This window comes from Orussus abietinus, unplaced genomic scaffold (assembly GCF_000612105.2).
Source record: "Orussus abietinus isolate OABI.00-Male unplaced genomic scaffold, Oabi_2.0 scaffold6, whole genome shotgun sequence".
Taxonomy (NCBI): Eukaryota; Metazoa; Arthropoda; class Insecta; order Hymenoptera; family Orussidae; genus Orussus; species Orussus abietinus.
This window is the reverse complement of record NW_019396002.1, coordinates 104,279-125,126: the sequence shown is the minus strand read 5'-3', so window position 1 is coordinate 125,126 and position 20,848 is coordinate 104,279. Positions and strand designations below refer to the sequence as shown.

General features: G+C 48.8%; 1 protein-coding gene and 1 non-coding gene across 5 annotated transcripts in view; one reads left to right on the top strand and one right to left on the bottom strand.

Annotated features, from left to right (window-relative positions):
- Positions 1 to 9,108: 9,108 nt before the first annotated feature.
- Positions 9,109 to 9,180, bottom strand: Trnam-cau. Its single transcript has one exon. It is a non-coding gene; the product is annotated as a tRNA-Met (tRNA).
- Positions 9,181 to 17,646: 8,466 nt separating this feature from the next.
- LOC105702509 (trichohyalin) overlaps positions 17,647 to 20,848 on the top strand; it is a 99,841-nt gene continuing 96,639 nt past the window's right edge. For all 4 annotated transcript variants that reach the window (XM_012430136.1, XM_012430132.1, XM_012430135.1 and 1 more), the window contains exon 1: positions 17,647 to 17,938. The gene's annotated coding sequence lies outside the window, so the exon portion shown is untranslated. The remainder of the gene's footprint in view (positions 17,939 to 20,848) is intronic.

Genomic DNA, 20,848 nt, shown 5'->3' with positions numbered 1-20,848 from the left:
GTCGCGCCGGCCTCGGGATCGCGTGGACCCGGTCCAAAGTAAATGCCGGGCGGTGATCACCTTTGAATCCCGAGTCCCGCTAAATTTACTCCCGAAATATAATGACCGACGCCGCCGATCGGCTCGTTTCCTCGATTCTTCGCTTCCCCGCCCTCGGCGGGCCAAGAATGCCCTTTGCTGCCCCGGGAATGCCCCCAGAGACCGCGTTTCCCGTACCTCGACGCACCGGAAACTCCGGGCCAATGTTTCCTCGTGACAAGAGCGACCACAGGGCTAACCCTTTCGATACGACTAACAAGGAAACATTCCCAAGTGTCCGCCCCCCGATCTTATTGATTTTCATATACGTTGAAGAACAGAAAAGTCTAAGAAACGCGTGTTTTTGTATATCTGCAATGGTTCACATTTAAGGGGTGAAACAACCCCCTAAAGTTTGGCGAAAAATCGATTTTTATAATAATTTTCGTAGAAGCAGTTGAGGGATTTCGACGAAACTTGGTATAAACGTATTCTGTATAAGGACGGTGAAAACGCAATGTTGTCCAGCAATGCAGGGGGTGAACTACCCTTCAGGCGACATTTTTTTGTAATATCTATTAAAGAAGCACTCCTACTTAAGTTCCACTTACGCGATGTGATTGCTCACAAAAAATGAAGAAATACGTATTTTTTGCTTTTTTCTAATAAACATTTACACATCGGTTGTAAACAATGAATGTAGATGGTATACTGGTATATTCCGACTAGCTTTATTGGGTTATATCGTAACCAATTCAATGTACATAAATCTTGTGAACGTGCAAATTCCTCAAAATGTCGTTGGTTTTCATAACATGCAACTATTTACAAATATCGCTAACTCTATTTTCGTAAAAACGACAAAAATGCAATTTTACCGTTTTTACGTCGAAATCCCTCAACTGCTTCTACGAAAATTATTATAAAAATCGAATTTTCGCCAAACTTTAGGGGGTTGTTTCACCCCTTAAATGTGGACCATTGCAGATATACAAAAACACGTGTCTCTTAGATTTTTGTGTTCTACAACATATATAAAAATCAATAAGATGACGATAAGGACACTTGGGAATGTTTCCTTGTAAGATATCATTCCTCTGTGCGGATGCTCGAATCGTGAGTACGACCAAGGTTCACAAAAGTTAAAAAATAAAAAATTCGACTAGAATTACTAATCGATGCGAAATTTAAACAATTGAGACCACAGTCACGTGTGGGATCTGAATCTCGAATTTTTGACATCGATCGACACTTTTAGTTCGATGGCTTTTATTGAATCCTTCCAAACAGAAACAAAATCTATCTTAAATATAAAACGAAAAACTCTTTGGCAAGCCCCATAATATTTACACTCTCAAAAATCTCGAATTCGGTACGATTGCTTAAATGTGCAAAATGGATAATCGATGAGGCTCACCAATTATTATTTTTTTTATTTAAGATATATTTTGTCTTAAATGTAACATACTACCTATATGTGTTTAACAAGAGTGACTCGTTCCTGCTATGCGCTCAATTATTACTTAATGGGTATACCTTGGTAAAATTTTGTTTTGCATATGACACCTAATACACGTATTTGGCAAAATTAACTGATTTCGTTGCCTTTGTACGATTAATCACCACTATATGATATACGACTTCCAAAATGTACTTTTCCAATCGGACGTATTTGGCGGAAGTTTTTCGTTACACCGACGGTGTTTTTGTGGTGATTCTCTTAACAGAGTACCGTTGCGGCCGAGGTCGAGCCGGGGAATCGCATCCTATCGCGGAGCACCCGGAGGGAAACGGCGGAGCTCCTCGGAAGAGCTCTAGGCCGAACGACCGCAAGAATTCGCCAAGTGGCTCCGCCGGGGCACGGCGGGGGCAAAGCCGCGGGCCGTTCCCTCCTACGTTCTTCCTACTGTGAAATGGATTCCGGCGAATCGATAGTGGAAAATAGATCGTCGTAAAACACGCCGGCAACCGACAGCCTTGGGAGCAGGAAGCCAGGCTGCGGTCGGCCGTCGCGCCGGCCCGCGTCTTCGGTTGCGCGCGCCCCGCCGGCCGCAGCGGATCTCTATTTATTATTTACCTTGGGATATTAGTTGACGCGCGCTAGATAAGGGGACTTTTAACTCGCGCCCTGTCAGGAAAACGCGCGAGTCCGGTAACTCGATCGGAACCGCGCTCCTCGGACGAGTCGAGGTACCCAACACTCGCCATCGAATCCTCGTGCGTTTTCGCGCCATCTAATTAATCGATAAAAATATAAAGGAGATTCGACGGTGCACCGCATCTCGTTGGTCAATTCGAAGAAACATTGGGCACACGACGCGTAACGAGGTCTCGGGGGAAAAAATGCAAATTATGCAGTTAGGTTTAAGGCAAGTGTACCAGTGGCCGAACGTCTTAGACGCTGTTCATTCCGATAAAGATTTAGCATATAAAGACCGATATGAGGTACAAATGACTCAAACGAACGAAAAGATTAGGACTTCTAGTTTCCGAAACACATGCAATGTACATAGAGATATTGAATAATTTATTATTTATATCGCGAGAAGTATGAAAAAGTCCAATGTACTAGGGTGCCGAACAGCCATTATTCATTACATCCCAGGGTTCGGACACTAAGAGAGGCAGTTTCCGAACACCCATGAATCTGGATTTTCCTCTCGGAAGGGTAAAGCAACATTCCCAAACAATTTCTCAGCTGCACGGGGGCTTATCGCTTTCATAATTTCTCGCTTGGAACTAAATAATCCTATTAAATTCGCTTAGCACCTCTATAACAAACAGACATCGAAAGCAATGTATCCCCTAAATTAATAAAATAAACAATTTTTCTAATACATATTGCATATGCTCCGAGGTCTATTAAACATATATCAACGAAGAGTACTTACCGACCTGTTGTTCGGGTAATATTCTCTATATTATCCTCCTTCCTGTTATCCGAGGGATGATAGCGGTTGCGGCCGGGTCATCCTGACACACCCTAACACACGGTTGTTCAATGAAAGGGAGAGAATAAACAGAGGGAAAGAAAATAACCGCAAACTAAGAAAAATACTGATTATTGGGATGATCATGAATAATTAGAAAACGATAACAAAACTCCGGATAATGATCCTCATGCGTCACGGGGGTGGGTTTCGCGGATACCGGAATGTAGGTTAAGGCGTCTTCGTCGATCGCGGTTGATTAACTTCTTTTTCCGCACCCCGAGTCCGCGTTCATTCCTCGATGGGCCCATTCGAAGACTCCTTGACCAATCCGAAATCATCTCGGTCTCGATAGGACCACCGATTGGCAGAAGACTCGCGGAGTTGTCCGGTCCCTTGGTGGGGTTGTTCCCGAGCGCGAAATGTGAAATAAAAACGGAGATCCGGCCATCGGCCGAACGCGGAACGATCGTGGGATTTTCTTTTGGCGCGGAAAACGGCCCGGAACTCAGGGGCGCCCTCGGAATTCATCGAAGGGCCCTCTCGATGGAGATCTACGAAGGAGCCGACGCGACGTCATCGTGCGGATTACGCCGCGACAAGCGGCGGTACATGTTGAAATTCCTTCGAGAGACGGACAGGTTCCGTTATGGTATTATCTCGGAACACAATCCCCTGCCGACTCTCCGATAAGTCGGGGCACGAACGCTCTTCGATTTAACTGTACTTAGGGAGCGCTCCGAGTGTCAGGGAATACGCTCTCCAACTGGATTAGAGAGAAAATAGAGGGAAGGTCGTTTCCGTCCGAGCGATTTTACGAACCAAGCGTTTACGGTTTACTCGCGCCCAGATCTCGCGCCGATAATGACAAGTACATCTCAATAACAATGCGCCGCATTACCGCTACCTCCGGCCGCCGGCATGGACGTTGCGCAAGTTAGGTAGCACCGCGCTGTCACGACGAGCGGGACTGGCTGACAGTTTTATCGAAATTGTACCGCCCGGTGACTGTAGCCATATTCGAGATACCTATCTCGGTCATTACGCTCGCGATCAATTATTTCTTCAATGGCTGTGTATGGACAAAAATGTGTGTGGTCATGTGCAGGTTTGTTTAACCTCGTTACGCGTTTTAGAGGGACTCGTTCTCCGGGGAATGCAAAAAAGATATTAGTTCGGGTGTAGCGGAACCATGGAGATTAGAAACTGAAGAAAGGAACGCGATGCTGTAATTTTCGTAAAATCGGGTAAAATCTTTGCTAAGCGGTGTCACGTTTACTTGGGAACCACTACTTGAATAAAGCACGGGCATGGATTTTATATACGCACAATTGCAATGCAGCTATGTTATCCAAATGAACTTGGGTAATATTTCATTTCTATTTTTAAAATATACATGAAATGTATATTTTATCCCCGTTTTTGCGAGTTTTGCAACGTTTTGAGGTGTTTCCCATTCCATGGTTTTCGTGACCACGTGGACATCTGTCAGGAAGTTGACACGATTTTCTCGAAGTAGGGCTGGACCGATCGAGCGGTTCTTTACAAAAGAAACGAGATGGCCGAAACATGAAATGTATATTTTATCCCCGTTTTTGCGAGTTTTTAAGCATTTTGAGGTGCTTTCGATTCCATGGTTTTCGTGACCACGTGGACATCTGTCAGAAAGATGACACAATTTTCTCGAAGTAGGGCTGGACCGATCGAGCGGCTCTTTACAAAAGAAACGAGATGGCCGAAACAAAAGGCATCGAACTTGCGGATACTCGCTTGTTAGTTCCTTGGCTGTCGACACAAATACCCGGCTATTACCGTTTCGGTAATAAAGTCCTCTCTCCTGCTAAATTTACGAGTGGCACAATGGCCCATGGTATTCGCCCGAACGTGTTCTGCCGTGAGTCCTTGCGGTCATATTCCTTTAACCTACGTCCGATGAAACGTTGATCAAACATCGCCAATCGCGAACCTCATCGCGTGGTCGCGCCGAATTAATCGCGAATAAATGATTTTTTCCTTCGCGATTTTTACAACGTGGGAAAAATAAAAGAGGCGCGTCCAACGCCTTCGACCGAGACTTTTTCCGTGATATCCAACAATGGCTGGTCCACAAGAAGTCTAACCATTTGTTGGTTTACGAGAGTTACCGGTTGCGCCATTCTTGGCCTACTATTTTCTTCTCGAGGCGTGAAATCGTCCATCTTGGCTTCGCGCCGACGAAAAAGTCTTTGAAAAGACTCCAAGGCAGATGCGAGAGCAAAAAGCTGTTTGTTCTCCATCAGCCGCAGATTCGGCGATCGATCAACTAGCTTTGCAGTGTAACCGGAACATCGTATAAACCTCTTTGTCCTTTCCACGGGAATTCCTATTCCAGACGGGAAATGTCTCGCAGAGATTAACGAGTCGCGTTACGTTCGCAGCCATTTTACGTCGCATCCGCCGTCTCGAGGAAGACATTTCACGATCTCCGCTTCCTCTGCTTTACGACAACTTCAAAACCCGGAAGCCCGACAGCGTTTCCACGAAGAATGTAGCTCAGACCAGAATGATATCTCACAAGTCGGGGAAAAATTCGCCCCCGATAACGTACGACCCCAGACCTGCGGAAACCATGATGAAAGCTATGAAAAATCAGGTCCCATAATTTTTATTTACCAAGAGATAACGATACGCAATAACACATCAACAACCAAACGTGCTTTACTTCGTGCAGGGAAATTTCAGCGCAGGGAAAGAAGGGTTGGTGCACCGTCTGCATCCGGACGATCGCCCATTATCCGACGAGGTGCCAGAGAGAGCCCAATCCGACGCGATCGACGACATCTTGGCTCGATGGAATGTTACGAAGCCTAAAAAATAATTTTCTTATCCCGAATCCTATTAACCGTCAACCGTAGAAGTTAGCTTCCTCCCCGTGGCGTGGAATAAACCCTGGATTTTTGTACCGACCTGCCCCCGCCGTTTTCGCCGGTCACGTTCTTTGTTCTCGCCACTCGACGAATCCCTGCAATGGTTCTAATTGAATTAGAAATGTCAATAGAAAAGTAGCTACCGCGTCGGAGTGGCCAATAACGCGCTCCTTTGTGGGCTTACCGACTTATTCGTTTCGGACCTAGCAGGGTTTCTTTACGGCAGCTCCGAACCGCTCTAGACCGGCGTGCCTTTCCTAGAGGCGTTCGATTTGTCGTCGAAATCGTCTCTTTGTACAATTCTGGGTCACATAACGCGAGTGCGAGGAAATTCGTGGAGCGACCCGAGGTGTCGGTCGAGGCGATCGGTCATTCCTGCGGCGCCCGGCGCGACTTTTATTCGACGCGTGTGCGTCGGTACATTCTGTGCGTACATGGCCGCGTATTAAACCGTGTACTTGAAGGTTCGGTCAGCTGTGCGTGCCGCGGCATTGTAACGGTACGCCACGCGACTAACGGCCTCGAACCGATCCGAACTCGTTCGAGGAGTTCGATCTGGCGATCGGTACTCGAAAGCTCGCATTCGCCACGCCTGACGAGTAGTCAAGCTACTTCGTCACCATCGGACATACGCGCGTTAAACGGTAGCGACCCGGAATTACGCACGCCGATACTCCCTCGTGTCGAGTCCTTGGACGAAAGGAAATTCCCTTGAAATTTTTATTCGATTTTACATAGAACTTTTTAGGGATCTCGGGTGGATCTTCGGGCGTATAGACGTCGTCCTTGAAAGAGATCGCCGGAAAATTCGGACGACCTCCGCCTTGAAGGCCGATTCCAGAGTAATTACGGCGATCCGTTTAGGCGAAGAACAAGAGGAAAGCATTCCGATGCGTAATACCAAGGCGAAGAGAAAAAGGTCAAGCGGAGAGGGAGTGCCCGAACGAAAGTCAATTCTCAAGAAGGTCGTACAACCGAGCCATTCTTCGCCGGTAATCTTACGTCGCCCTACATCCCGGTCACTGACTTCTGACTAATTCGCCCGAAACGAGACTTTTGGCAGCTAAACATTTTTATTGGGATCAGGCTCGAATTAGGATCCGCGCGATGATTGCCCTACCTTGCAACGCGCCGGTCAGACGACTAATGACAGGGCTCGGGGAATAGCTCACCTCGGGATAGCTTGAATTCGGCCGTTCTCGAGTTTCTAAAAAGGATAACGATATCCTTGAAAAATGAATAATTCCTTTCGGCGAATCTCGACCTCGCATTTATCTTCAACGCCTCCAAGTTGAACCGTATCGTGCTACTTGTAGATGTGCCCGGTGTTTAATGAAACGCGATATTTCTTTCTCTCCCCGAAGATGTAATATGGAGGTCGGAATGAGATGGTCGCGTGAAACGATACCGCAACCTACATAAGCGGCGTTAAAATCGTTTTTGCCCCCGTTTACAGGGCAATATATGCGAGACTAGAGCGGAGCCCGCACTAAATACGCGGCAAGGATACGAGCCCACGTGGGCGGAACAATGACGACGATCTTTCCCGGGAAAAATGATCGGCCCATAAAGTCCCGCAAGCCATCCCCGTCGGTAAAAATGTCGAAACGGGCCGACCGAAATAACCGCGAGGACGGCAGATCCTTGGAAGGCGTCGGTAAGGTCGAAATCTCGCGGCGGTCATCTCTCTCCGGTCGGCGGTGTCGTCTCCTCTCGCCGTTAAAGATTTGCTCCGCGCCTTCGTCTCGACGCGATGATTTCGTCTGGAAGGCAAAGGAGAATTTGCACACCGCGAGAGATTCCTCGAAACTTCTCTGATCCAGAAATAGGCATCCGAACAGCGGTACCGTTTCAAAGGTTCGCCAGTTCTCGGCTCTCTCTTTTCCCCTTTATCGGCGAGTTGCGAGGACGTATATACCCGAGCACAGGATACGGACTCCGTGGTTACGGCTACGTCGAAAAACCCGGAATTCGATGATCCCTACCCCGAAGTCGTATACCGCCGGAAACACCCCCGACGATGCGTCGCTGTTCAATTTCAATCTTTGAAAGTTTAACGCCGGCCAAATAGCGCGGGGATATTTTTCGAGGCGTTTAATCGGACCTTCCTCGAAATTATGGACTCCCATTAAGTCAATCGTGGACGTCTCGTCCGATGCCTCATGATAGTCTTTACGCATCCCAGGTATAGATGCGCGGTTCAGTGATCTATGTGCGTGGTATATCATGCCTAGCACGTGTACTCGTGCTCGGTGTTCGCCTGTAGCTGTCGGCGAGCAACGCTCGTAAGCGAATGGGACGTTCGTCGGAACGTAATGCCGGAATCATAGCGGGTATTTACGTCATCTTTACTAAATTACCGACTCATCGTTTAACCAAGACCGACGAGTATTAATTAATCGATGGAGAGGATCAAAGGCGGGCAATCGAGCGCGGTTTCTTTTCGCCGGCACAGGAAGCAAACGATCATTGAAAGTGGTTGGAACTGTACACGGTGTAGGGTGACATAGGAGGCAATTTGCATTAGATCGAAGGAAGCGCATTTCTAGGTGCACTTATTGTTCGTCGCGTGCGGAGTATAGAAGGGTTCAGAAGGAGAGTCGACGTCTACGCGAGTCATTGTCGTTAAGTCATCGAGCGAGCGTTTTGGGAATGCCTTAACCCGACATCGAGAGGAACCACCGTCGAGGAGCGACACCCACAGAATTTATGCCCGTGAACTCGAATGAACCCGTGAACCGTGTTCTCCTCTTTCCTAAAGGACAATGGCGAAATGGCGGGCTCCTTTCTGCGTGTCATTGCCCACGTACCGTGTCTTCGAACTTACGGGACTTTAGGGCAGCACACACCCGCCACTTCTGCATTGCAAATTGCCATTCTGCAATTTGAAACGCCCGCGCCGCAGATTCGGATCCGCCGCGGCGCGGAAGTCGAGACGGCGCGTGAGTTCTTGCGGCCGTTAAATAATTCATTCTCGCGATACGGACGAAATAAAATCTCGCTTACAGGCCCTTGGAAAAATAACACTCCCGGAGAAATAATCCCCCATGACGGCAGAAACGAGAAGGTATCGTCCAGCTCGCCTCCGGTAGGCGATCTCTCCGTGCGCCTTTTAAGAGAGTTCGACGCGTACATACAAATTTGCATAAAACATGTCGTAAAAATATTTTATCACGATATAATGGTACTTATGGATATTCTGATTGGGAAAACACTACAATTGCATAAAAAAAAACCGGTTTGGGGAACCGGACTAGCAGAGCGTGGTTTCGATCCACGGACCTCTGGGTTATGGGCCCAGCACGCTTCCACTGCGCCACTCTGCTGCTTGTGGTACCTTTCTATTTCTATCCATATGGATGACTCCATTCACTATTATAAATTTACATTGATTGTATTAATTGAATATAATGCAAACGTTAACTAAGATCATCTAGAAAGTCGGGCAATTTTTACTAAATATATTTTAGTCGGAACTCAAATCGTCGACCACGTGTTACGTAATTTCGGTTATCACCGTCTCTCTCGGGTAAAAGGAGATTAACGCCGCATCGTTAAGGAATATTAAGTAAAGAATAGGGCGTTCGGAGTATTTAGTACCATTTAACCACGGGTACGTCGCTTTTCCATCCGAACGCTAATGCGCGATTCTTATCGCGGCGTGATATCTTTAAATGTCTCTTCGGCCTTGTGGAATGTTCATCTCGTTCCCCCTCCGGCCCGCCAAAGCCACTCGTTCTTTTCAGCCACCAAGGCCTTCGACGAGCGACAACGCTCACTTTTAACGAAATCACATCACCGTAGCCTTTCCAAACCGGACATTCCACGGGCGATGCGACCAATTCTAACGACGGTGCGTTCGTGCATTTAGAAGTTGCGCCACTCGTGCTGAATGAAAAAGTGAATAATAAAAAAAAATCAGCCAGGTGTTCCGCACGAGTTCCGCGTTGGCGCGCCAAATCTCTTTTAAGGAAATGCTGATACTCGCGCAAAGTAGGTGCGAGCACGTAAAACCACGCGTATACAACCCTTCCGTGTACAACAAAGTGCATGTACCAAGCAAGACTCACGGTGACTTTAGGAGGAATTCTCGGTGACGTCTGACTAACAGTTCTATTTTGACCTACACTCCGACCGAGTGAGTAATTCCGCGTGGACCTCCTCTTGCGACTGCTCCAATCGAACCTCGTCTCTATAAAAGGGCTTTGGCGTACGGTCGTCGTCCGCGTCGAAGGAGGACCAGCGAATCAATTGATTAAACTTGTAAATGATCGGTCGTAATAACCGGCAAGCGGGAAGATATATTTCATAGGCCGTAATAACGGACGCAGTTACTCCAAATAATATTTCACCCTTCGGGGCCTCGAGACCGTGCTCGGCGTCGCCGAAGAATGCAGTAACGATTGCGTTCGCGAGTACTTAAACGTAAATACATAGTTCGGTAGAAAGGCAGCAATCAGTGCATTAAAATCGTTGACAAAGTAGTGATTATATCCGAGGGTTGTAATTAAACATTTTCAGTCCTTTTGCCCAGGCGACAGTGACGCGACGTACGCTTGTAATTGCCTCCAGAAGATCCACGTCGATCGCTGGCAGTCCTCCTTCGAAATGTTTATTTCTCACGTTCGTTCCGCTCCGGATCGAGGGTAACCTCCTGCAAAACCGTAGACGTAAGGATGAATTTCGTGAGACGCTCATTTCTCGAACCGCAGATCGAGAAACGAAGAAGAGCAAGAACGTCCACGCGAGTCTTCGGTCCCCAGCTCGCGGCGTCGTCGATTGTTGACATTTCAACACAGGGAATCCATTGTCGCGGTCCAGGATATCGGCTCTGTAACAAGGAGTTACTGTCTGTTACGACACGCCGAGGGGAGATAAATCCCAGGTAGGGTCATCGTATAAACCGGCGAGCTTCGCTCCGAGGCGACATCCAAGCAGCGAAACGCGAAAAGACACGAGAGCGTACGTACGTGGAAAGGTGAACGGGAACCTCTATCCTCGTGGTGCGTGGTCCAGGGATTTTTTTCCTAGGGAAACTCACCGCACCCTTTCTCGGATAGCCGACTGGTTACCAGCGAGATCCGAAGGTATGTTCGTACATGCAACTCTCGCGATTGCGAGGCTCACGCGACCACTTACAGTATCGCGTATCCATTCGGTGTAGACGCATTACACGAGACCCGTCACCGCTCGCTCACTTTTCGTTTTTTTCTTTTTCACCTCCCCCAATGACGAAATAATCCGTTGTCACCGAGCTCGGCCATCGGTCCACCCTTGGTTTCGTGGAGGATTACCAGAACAACGACGTGCAGTCCCTCGAGGTCAACCTTTGAATCGCCCCACGTGGGATCGATCCTGGGGTCAATGGCGAGTGGAAGCGGAGTCGCGTTAACGGATCCCCCTTGGTTTCGAATTAACGAGGGGAATAACGCCGATTTCTGCATTCCAAGGGCCCTCAGGAGACCGGGGACCACCGGGTCACCGTCGCCGTGGATAAGTCCGGGGTCAACGGTGGACCGAGGACGACGGGGTACGAAACGCGCGTTAAGCGGCCGTGTCCCCTCGTCGCGGCACGCGTGAACTTTATTGCCCTTCGAACCTTTCGCGCTATCGAGCCGTTAAAGGTATTAAATCAAGGTACACAGGCTCGGGCGAGTAACGTTTATGGCGGGAAGTTGGCGTCGAGTGTGATTCGACGTTGCACTTAACGGGTCGCCCACGTGGCCTCGCGTCGTCTCGAACGCGAAGCGAGTGCTCGCCCATAATCCCCTCCGTGGCCCTCGTCGGCTCGATCATGGACGCGTTAAATAGACGAGCGTGTTAAATATGCACGGAGGCGACGCGGGGATTGCGAGAGCGGTGCCGCGTCAATAGTCGCCCCTTAATGCAAATTCGACACGGGAACGGGGATTCGCGCGCGAATGTGCCTCGAGGATACGACCGAGTACGAATGTCAAGGAAATCCGGATTACTCACTCTACTGGGGATATAATGCTCTTTGTGTCGCCAGTGCGCGGATTCTCCGGCGATTTTCTCGATGGGGTATCTGGGACCGCGACGGAGTAATTTCGGAGTCACTTCAAAGCAATTTTTTAGAAAATCCCCCAAGAGTTCCTGCATATCTAACGACATATCCAGCGTAGCGAAACGTGCTCGTAACGTATTCCGCTTTGCCCAATTTTTTTCCAGTTCTGCCGAACCATGGCCTGGCTGGAACTAGTTTCAGCTTTCGATCCGGTCCGATCTCAACGAAAGTGGTTTTCGACCGACTTCGCGAGTCCGGCCGAAAAGCGTTTCTGCCGCGAAATTTCGTTGGTATAATTGGGTTCGTTGGGGTGATCGTTAATTTTTTGGAAGGTCCCGGGTCGAGGTTAGGAACTAGACGGTTGTAACTTGTTTTCCACCGTTATTGAAATTCTTGGATAGAAAGGGAACTGGAGAAGGGGAGTCACGTTTGGCGTAAAGATGTCATCCAGTTGCGGACTCGCTTTCGTCGGCCGATGCAAGTAGAATAGCAAATTTAGAGAGTTACGAGATCACTTTCGTTGGCTTTCTTCTTACCGGTCGGGCGCAGATCCCGTGGCGCGCGTACGAAACGTGAGTCCTCTTCGCTAGAAAGTTTCAATTTGAAATCGGCCGGTGTCAATTGCCATTCTAAACGCGTGGGAATAACTTGTACGTAAATCTGACCGGCAACGATCCGATGCAACGAAGCCACCCAATGTCGGCGATAAAAGTGTTAATATCTAAGCGATGTTAATAAGTCACGCCACCCAACGACTCGGCTTCGTGGTTGGCCTCCAAGAGTTTCCAGCTATCGCGGCGGCGCGGTGGTCTCGATTACCTCCATTATGAAAGATCGATTCGAAATAAATCGCGATCGAATATTACGTTTACGATTGCACCTGTGCAGTAGTCAATCCGTTTGGGTGCAAACGGTAGATCCAGTCCCGCATGCATGGGAAATGCCATGCCGCGGCATAATAGGGTGTGCTCATGAGAATATATTAGTCTTTGATCTAGACTTATCGATCCGGCCTATCGACGATGCCCTTCTTTCGCGTCGGAACTTTCAATCGAGAGGTACAAAGTACCCTGGCACGAGGTTTCCTTCATAAAAAGTTGCCCCTCGACTTAATGCAAATTCCAGTTAATATTCAAATTGCACTTCAAATATTAATTGAACGTCGGGATTTAATGGCGACGGAATACTGGAAATTATTAATGTCGCGTAACCGCGAGTGACGCCAACTCCCGACGCGTTAATTATTTATAGAGCGGGCAGCGCGCAGCTCGGATACTTCGTAGAAATAATAAACTTTTTGTAACATTCTCCGGTGCAAGCGAGCAATTGAGGGAGCAGTGATCATACGGTGCGGAGATTCAACTCGCGGAGCGGTCCGAGAGCGGGAACAACGATTGTATTCCAGAGCGGGGAATAGTCATTTGAAAATTTCGCACAATTCGCGCAATTCGCGCAATTGTCGGGCGCGCACGGTGCCCTACGAGCTGTCGGCGTTTCGCGGCATGACGAAACCATAAAGCGAGCTCGTAAACCAAGTGTTAATGCCCGCTAATGTGCGTAACGTAAATAATGGCGACCGCGTTTCCGGAGGAGCGACTGGAAGGGTTGCATACCATAACGGGGCGAGGGATGGAATTTAAAAAAGCCCTAACCTATCTCAACGCGGCCTGACATAACTCGATATAAGTGTAAAGTTCCCGAGCGTCCTTCGGGAACCGGTCGGACTCCTTTGTTCTGGAATGCCGGGAAGAGGAACGGATTATTCCGTAAAAAGGGTAGGCTGGGGGGGACAGGACCCGCGGGGAAGGGGAGTTAAGGACGCTGAAGGTCCTTTTGAAAGCGGCTGCAAATGTCGGTGCATATACACCGACTCGGACCGGCGCGAATGAAAGTAAAATCATTAATCTACCGAGTGATACACGGCCCGTGGATAAGCCCCACCGCTACGGGTACGATAATTATTGCAAGTGAAATGCCCCCATAATTGGAGGATGATGCGTGACTTCGACTACTGGTAAGTGCAATTCCCATCCGTCATAATTAAATCCGCGCCGGTATTTCCTCGGATTGGAAGACTCGGCTGCATGGATGCACGCCTCCGATGCGATAGATTTTTCCTCGGGAGAGTGAAGTCTAATTGTCGGACTAAACAGTCGGGATTGCAGCTTTTCACCGGGTGCGACTTATATCTATATTCCCGTTGCCTTTAATTTCTGTTTTACTTTTTCGTTGCGAAGGGCGAAGGGAATTATTTACAAAAGAGTAGATACATCGCATAGCTTATCACACAGAGGCAGACGAGCTTTCTGGCCTCCACGATGACATAAATTACCCGGAGCTCATAATGCCCCGACGTATACCTGCGCAACGCGAGAGTCATGCGCGAGCTTTGTACGTACGTCGGTGCAATCGCTATCCGAGGATCAAAGAGCTTTCGCGAGTTTTACGGGATATACGCGTATCTGGGCTCGATCTTTGGTATTTCTGTCTAAGGGCATTTTATTGCCCTAAGGTTCCATTAACTTGGAAGCTTTAACGAAACGATAGCGCAACGCGAATCCGAACACGTTCGCGAGCGTTTGGACGCCACCATAAAAATCTATGCAAATTTCCCTGCAAGTGCACCACGCGGGTTTATTGCGCCATCGCCGTGATGCAATCGTTGTAATTAAAATGCGGGATTGCAAGAAGTTCATAATTAGAAAGTTATGCGGCACGGTTATATCGGTGATAAGGCCTCGATATAATTAGAATAACGTGTTTCCACGAGGTGTGATTATTTAAATGTACGCCTTTTTCCTGCATTCATTTCCTCGATTGATTTCGTATCACGAAAAGATGTCGATGGCCGAGAGTCGAGAGAGGAAGACATTGGGTGATGGAAAATTCTGCCTCCTCTGAACGGAGGACCGAACAAAGATCAAGGGAAGACTGAAACAAAGAGACCAGATGGCTGACCCATCTTGGTAGTTGTAATGGGAAACGTATCCGGAGGCTGGCCGAGGTTTCTGGTGATTTCGGCTTCTCGACCCTCGGGCGCATCTGTCGTTTCCAATTCACCCTCTTACCGACTCATTGCGCTACTTTCCGGTCACGTCTTTAGCGTTTCGTTCTCAACATTTCGAGATTTCGCTTAACGTCGTGTTAACAAAGACCCGAGATATCAACGACGTCGTTGTCCGAGAGATAATGGCCAGCGAGGAATCCAAGGGATCGGTTGAATATGTATATTAAAAATCGCCTTTTTGCGACTCGTGCAGCTAATGGTGGGTTTCGATGGACCGACGGAGTGGCAGTCCCGCGATCCTCCCGACCACGGTATAAACAATAGGGAAACAAAACCAACATTCGTCGGAAGCCGGGAGCTCAGCCACTCGCTTTAAACACCGGCCTCCGGGAGCCACCGGGAAGAAAAAAACTTTTAATTGCTTCGTGGCGAGAAATTACAGCCGTACACTCGAATTCGCCCTGCTCTCTTGCTCGCCTCGTGGTTTACATCCACGGTGGCTTTTACGAGTCGTCGCATAATGCGAAACCCACGACACGTGTCTTTGGTCTTCAAGGGGCGCACGACGACATGCCGGATGCTCGCATCTGACGTCGAGATGTCGGAAAACACCGGAAGGAAAATGTCAGTTTTGTCAGGTTTTACGGTAAACGCCACATGGCACGCCGAGGAAGGTGCCATTACAGCGACAACAAACGACTGCAAAAGATAAAAGTAGAAACGTTGTCTTCCTAGGACCGTACTTACGCGCAGATTGCTTAAACGAGTATTATTCTATAACAATAAAGTACGCCTAAATATTCGGGCCACCGAATTTGAAGAGAAGATGCGAGTTGAAATTCGACCCACCGAGATGCAGATAGGTCAAATCATCGGCCACCATGGGCATCGATAGATCGGCTTATGGCTAGGATCATGGTCGGGATCGCGTATAATGGCATCGTCTCTCCTCGACTCGGTGGGTGTCGTACCCATCCTCGGCGTAACACGCTATCAAAAGGTCTACTAATTACATGGAGATGCACCGTGATTATCGACCGTTTCGTTTGCATATTCCTTCCGTGCCCTTTGCTCCGCCGCAATAAATACTCGGTTTCGATTTCTACCGCGTACCTGCCGAGCTCTCTTGGATCCGGGTCTTAATTAATTCGTTAAGAGGTTTCAAAGATAGGTACCCGTGCTCCCAAACTATTTTCGAATACCATCGGGAAGACTCGTACGATATGTTTACACGGAGACGTCGAAACGCGCGCATCTCGAGGAGCAGGCCCGTTGATGCGCCTTTCGGCAGGTACGTACGTTCATTATCGAGTACCACGGGGAATTTTCATAGGCACTATATACAGCGAAGCCTGTAATTTCCCGGAATAACGACGATACTCGGTTGCGACGGTGCAGGGCGGCCACTCCGGTGCAGTAGGTATCTTTACGACTTTCTCAAATGCGCCGTAGCGACTAAGTACCCAAAGAAATCCTCGCCGGTCGCCATCCCACTCTCGCCCCTTTATTAATCCTCGGTTGGGCAGTCCTGCAGTTAACCGGCGGACACTTTTACTCAAGGATTCCGTAAAAAGTGTCAGCTCTGCCGAGGCACGGCGGTCGAGGCCGTCCTCGGACGACAAAAGAGGCGCTCGGAGGCCCAGCCTTACCCAAGGTCAGGGCCCACGTGGAGAACGATTTAGGGCCCAGGTCAGCGCTTCGCGTGTAGCAAATCGCCACGTGAGCGGGAATCCGACGCCGCGTGTCGCCTCTTCCCGTGATCGATGACCCTGCTCGGCGGGGTCCTGGAAAAAGAAGTCATTTGTATTCCCGATAAACGAAGGTACAGGGATGGCGACTAACCGGGTCGTCAACTCGCGAACCGCGCGAGAGTCCGAGTCGTGGAGGTGCCCTAACCTTGGTCCGCCCAAAGCCTTAGATAGCGTTTAATCTGGGAGCAGCGAAGACTCGACTGCTCTATTATTAGAGCCGTTCGCTTCACCGAGCTACCGGTTTTTTCCTTCCCAACATCCGACCGAAACTACGCGCGCTCGGCTACGCTCGACGCGCTCCATCTCCTCTCTTGGGCCTTCTTAAAAACTTATACGCGTACGTTGCACTTGACCGTATATAGAGTCAGCCTTGCCGTCGAGCTAACGCGCTCGCAGCGACGCGTCGAGTTTACGGGTTCCCGAGACCCATTCTACGCCGGTGCCTAGAGTAATCTCCGTAGTCTACGTCGAGGCGGTTTAACGCGGATTCGCCGAGAGAGCGCGCACCTCTCCCGAGTTGCGCGTAAAATAAGACCGTCTTTCGAAATATAATCTACTTTCCAGGGCGTTTTTTGCTCGCCCCGAAGGCGGCACAGGACGGCCGCGACGCCATCTTGTTTCCTTCTTTCTTTTCCTCATTGGTCCAGATACGCGGGCGCGAGACTCGGACAATTCCTCGGGCCGATCTACCGATATCGACGAATGAAAAAGGATCGGCAAGCTCGCGGGAGAGGAAATCATCGGTTGCACCCGAAGCGAGTCGAGGGGGGAGCTTGAAGGGATAAAAGTTAACCTGGCAGCCAGGGTTTCCACGTCTTAAATCGTTAATCCCTTCGCCGGGAAAAGTTGTCGGTTCTATGTTCTCTAGTAGGAGCGTACCGGCGCCCCCCACCCCGGGCAGCCTCCGGCCGAGCGGAGCCGGAGACGCCCGAAGTCGGCCGAGCGCGCTCGGCCGCCGTGGCGGCGCTCCGCCGCTTCCGCCGCGGCCTCAGTCCCTCGTGTGAAGCCGGCCGTATTGGGTGTGTTCCTCGCTGACCTCGGCTGAACTCCTCGGTGCTTCTCTCACCGGTCGCTGTCCCTCTTCCGTATAACAGTGTTTTCGACCGACGTTCCCCCTCCGGGCCGTGTCATCCCCCGCGTCGCGTCGGGACGGAATCAAGTGCGAGATTAAAATTGTGGCCGGTTCTCCTCGACGCGGGACGTTGGATTTCCACACCCCGGGACCTTTAATCGGCCTCACCTCTCACCGGCCGGACCCACCTTTGGATTATTCGCCGGCCTGCGACGCGGATCTCTCCAAGGTAGGACATCCGTTACGTCCGCGCAGACTTTCGACCCGCGAGTCGTCGTTCCTTCGTAGATTCATTCGCCTGCTGCGGCGGACCGCCGTGAACGGTGTCGCCAGCGATGCCGCGACGTTAGCGCCGGGAGAAAGATCTCGATCCCTCTTTTACCTCGGCGCATAAACATTACGTAAATCCCCTGCCACTGGCCCGGGTGTAAATTGGATCGAGCCAGCGGATGTTGCCGTTACCGGCGAGCCGAGGCTAGCTTACCTTTTACCTCGACTTCGGAACCATATTAACGACTTTCGCCGACTTTCGCGAGAGGCCGACCACCGCGAACGGTTTCACGAGTTACGCCGTGAATTTAGCGCCGGATTAAAAGTGTCCTTTGCTACGCCGAGGTGAATATATAAGTCGAAATCCCTGCGGGGAGTTAAATCTCGCGATCTATGCCCTGAGCCGTGTAAACTGGATCGAAACGTCGGATGTTGTCGGCGTATCGTGTGAACTAGGGTTAGAGTGCCCTTGAAGTCGACCGCGGAAGTTTATCAGCGGCTTTCCGAGGGCTCCCGTTAAGTCCATGCCGCTTCTCTTGTTTTCCAAGAGCGTCTGCGCCGGTCGATGCGACCTCGGTCCGAAATTCGGGATTCGAATTCCTGGGACCGTCCCAGGAAACAAATCTCGGGTCGTTGACCGACCGGCGAGATCTCGGCGGTGCCCTTGCGGGATTTCGGACATCGGATCAAAACCGGCCGGGGTAAACCGAGTCCTCGGATATTACCGACCGATGTATGCTACGGTCCCGTCCTATTAACCCCTTGCCATACTTTGACGAGCCTGACTCGTGATACAAATTTTGGACCGAACATTAACATCACCGGTCAAACTCATCTCAATCTCGTATAAAAGGAATTTCCCTGCTTCTGCGGGCATCTTTCCTCGCCATTTCGGCTAGTTTTCTGAAAATTATCGTGCTATACTTTTGCCCGGACTTTGCCGAGGTAATTTGTACGGCAAAGGGTTAATGGAAATGTTACCGCGTGGCGACACACCGCGGTGCCTGCAAGCGGCCTTTAAATCCGGTTTTCCGTGAGGCACATTTTTTTTTCCTCGGGTCAGGAAAAATGCACCCGACACCTCGGATATGGGTATTTTTAGGTTAGGACTAGGGTATTTTTACCGAGGTCCTTTTCGATCGTTACGCCATCTCAGGATAGTCAATCCATAACGTTATGTGACTTTAAAGTTACAAACTCGTACATTCGACATACCAAGGTATTACGAAAGCATCCTATATGTATATATCCCAAGAAGTGGAAATATTTATAAAATTTTCTCCAAACCGCGGGCGCACCGAATAATTTGAAACTTTAACCACTTGATTATGGAAATCCTAATGAAGGTCTCGAAACTACTGGAATTTCAGTTTCGACAGAAATTTTGTAATTGTCCCGGACAAGGAGCTAAAAAGAAATTTATTTCGAAAAGTGAAATTTCGTTAATTTCAAGACCTTCGTAATCACGTGTTAAAGTTTCAAATGATTCGGTGCACCCAGTTTGGAGAGAAGTTTTATAAATATATTGTTATGTTTTGATACAGAGAATGACCTTTTGGTATCATATTGTCTTATTAGAAATTTCCGGAAAAATTTAACGTAACGCCTTGTTACTGTACCACTAGTTTGGAACTATATTTGTTTATAAATTGTATCTACGTTTAAATTCATACAAGTCTATACAAATTGCATAGTTATAAACAGATGGTCAATATCTGAATCTTAAATGTTTGCAAATTTAACGTTATATGGGGTTTCTGTTGACTCGAAAGTAGGGTTGGGTTACAGAGGGTTAATTATTAGTTGGATTCGCATCGAATCGACAATTGCTGAAAATCCGAAGGATCACGAGTTTGTGACTATATTTGTTTATAAACTGTATGTATGTTTTAATTCATACAAGATTATGCATATTGCAGATTAATATATCGGTCAATATCCGAATCTTAAATGTTTACAAATGTTACGTTATATTGGTTTTCTCTTGACTCGAAAGTAGGGTTTAGTTGTAGAGGGTTAATTATTGGCTGGATTCGCGTCGAATCAACAATTGGTGAAAATCCAAGTGGGCACTAGTTTGTGACTACATTTGTTTATAAATTGTATCTACGTTTTAATTCATACAAGTTAATACAAATTGCAGATTTATAAATAGACGGTCAATATCCGAATCTTAAATGTTTGCAAATGTCACGTTATGTTGGTTTTCTCTTGATTCGAAAGTAGGGTTGGGTTGCAGAGGGTTAATTATTAGTTGGATTCGCGTCGAATCGACAATTGCTGGAAATCCGAGGGGGGGCATCGGTTGGGCGGCAGGGTCCAGCCTACTTTCGCGGACTCTCGCTCCTCTCTCTCTCTCTCTTTCTCCCTCTCCGTCGGCGGATCCCTTCGGGGCCTTCGGGACCGAGAAAGTGAAAGAGACCGAAGGAAAACGTCCTCGGGGGAGTCGCGGGTACGCGAAGGTCGCCATTGGTACCGAGAGCCCGATGCATCCTTTCTGCATCGTCCTAGCTGCATTCTTGAAAGTAGGAATCGATTTAACTTTCCAACGTAGGATACACAGGTCCCGAACACCCGATCGCTTCCTTGATATCCCCGTGACCGTGGCGAAAATAAAGAATCGCGCCCAAGGGACGGTCCTAATCCTCTTTCTCAATTTAGCCGGTCGCCATATCGCGCCGCGCAGTCACTTTGCAAAATTCAAGAGAAACAGAATGTCCTATGTATTTTGTTCTTCAACGATGCTGCCCTCCACAGCCAGATCGTCTTTCCGTATCGATATATCCCGTAAACGCGATAATAATCGAGAAGGCTTTCAGGCCGCAATTCGAACGCCGTACGACTCATTGTTAGTACAGTCAAACGATAT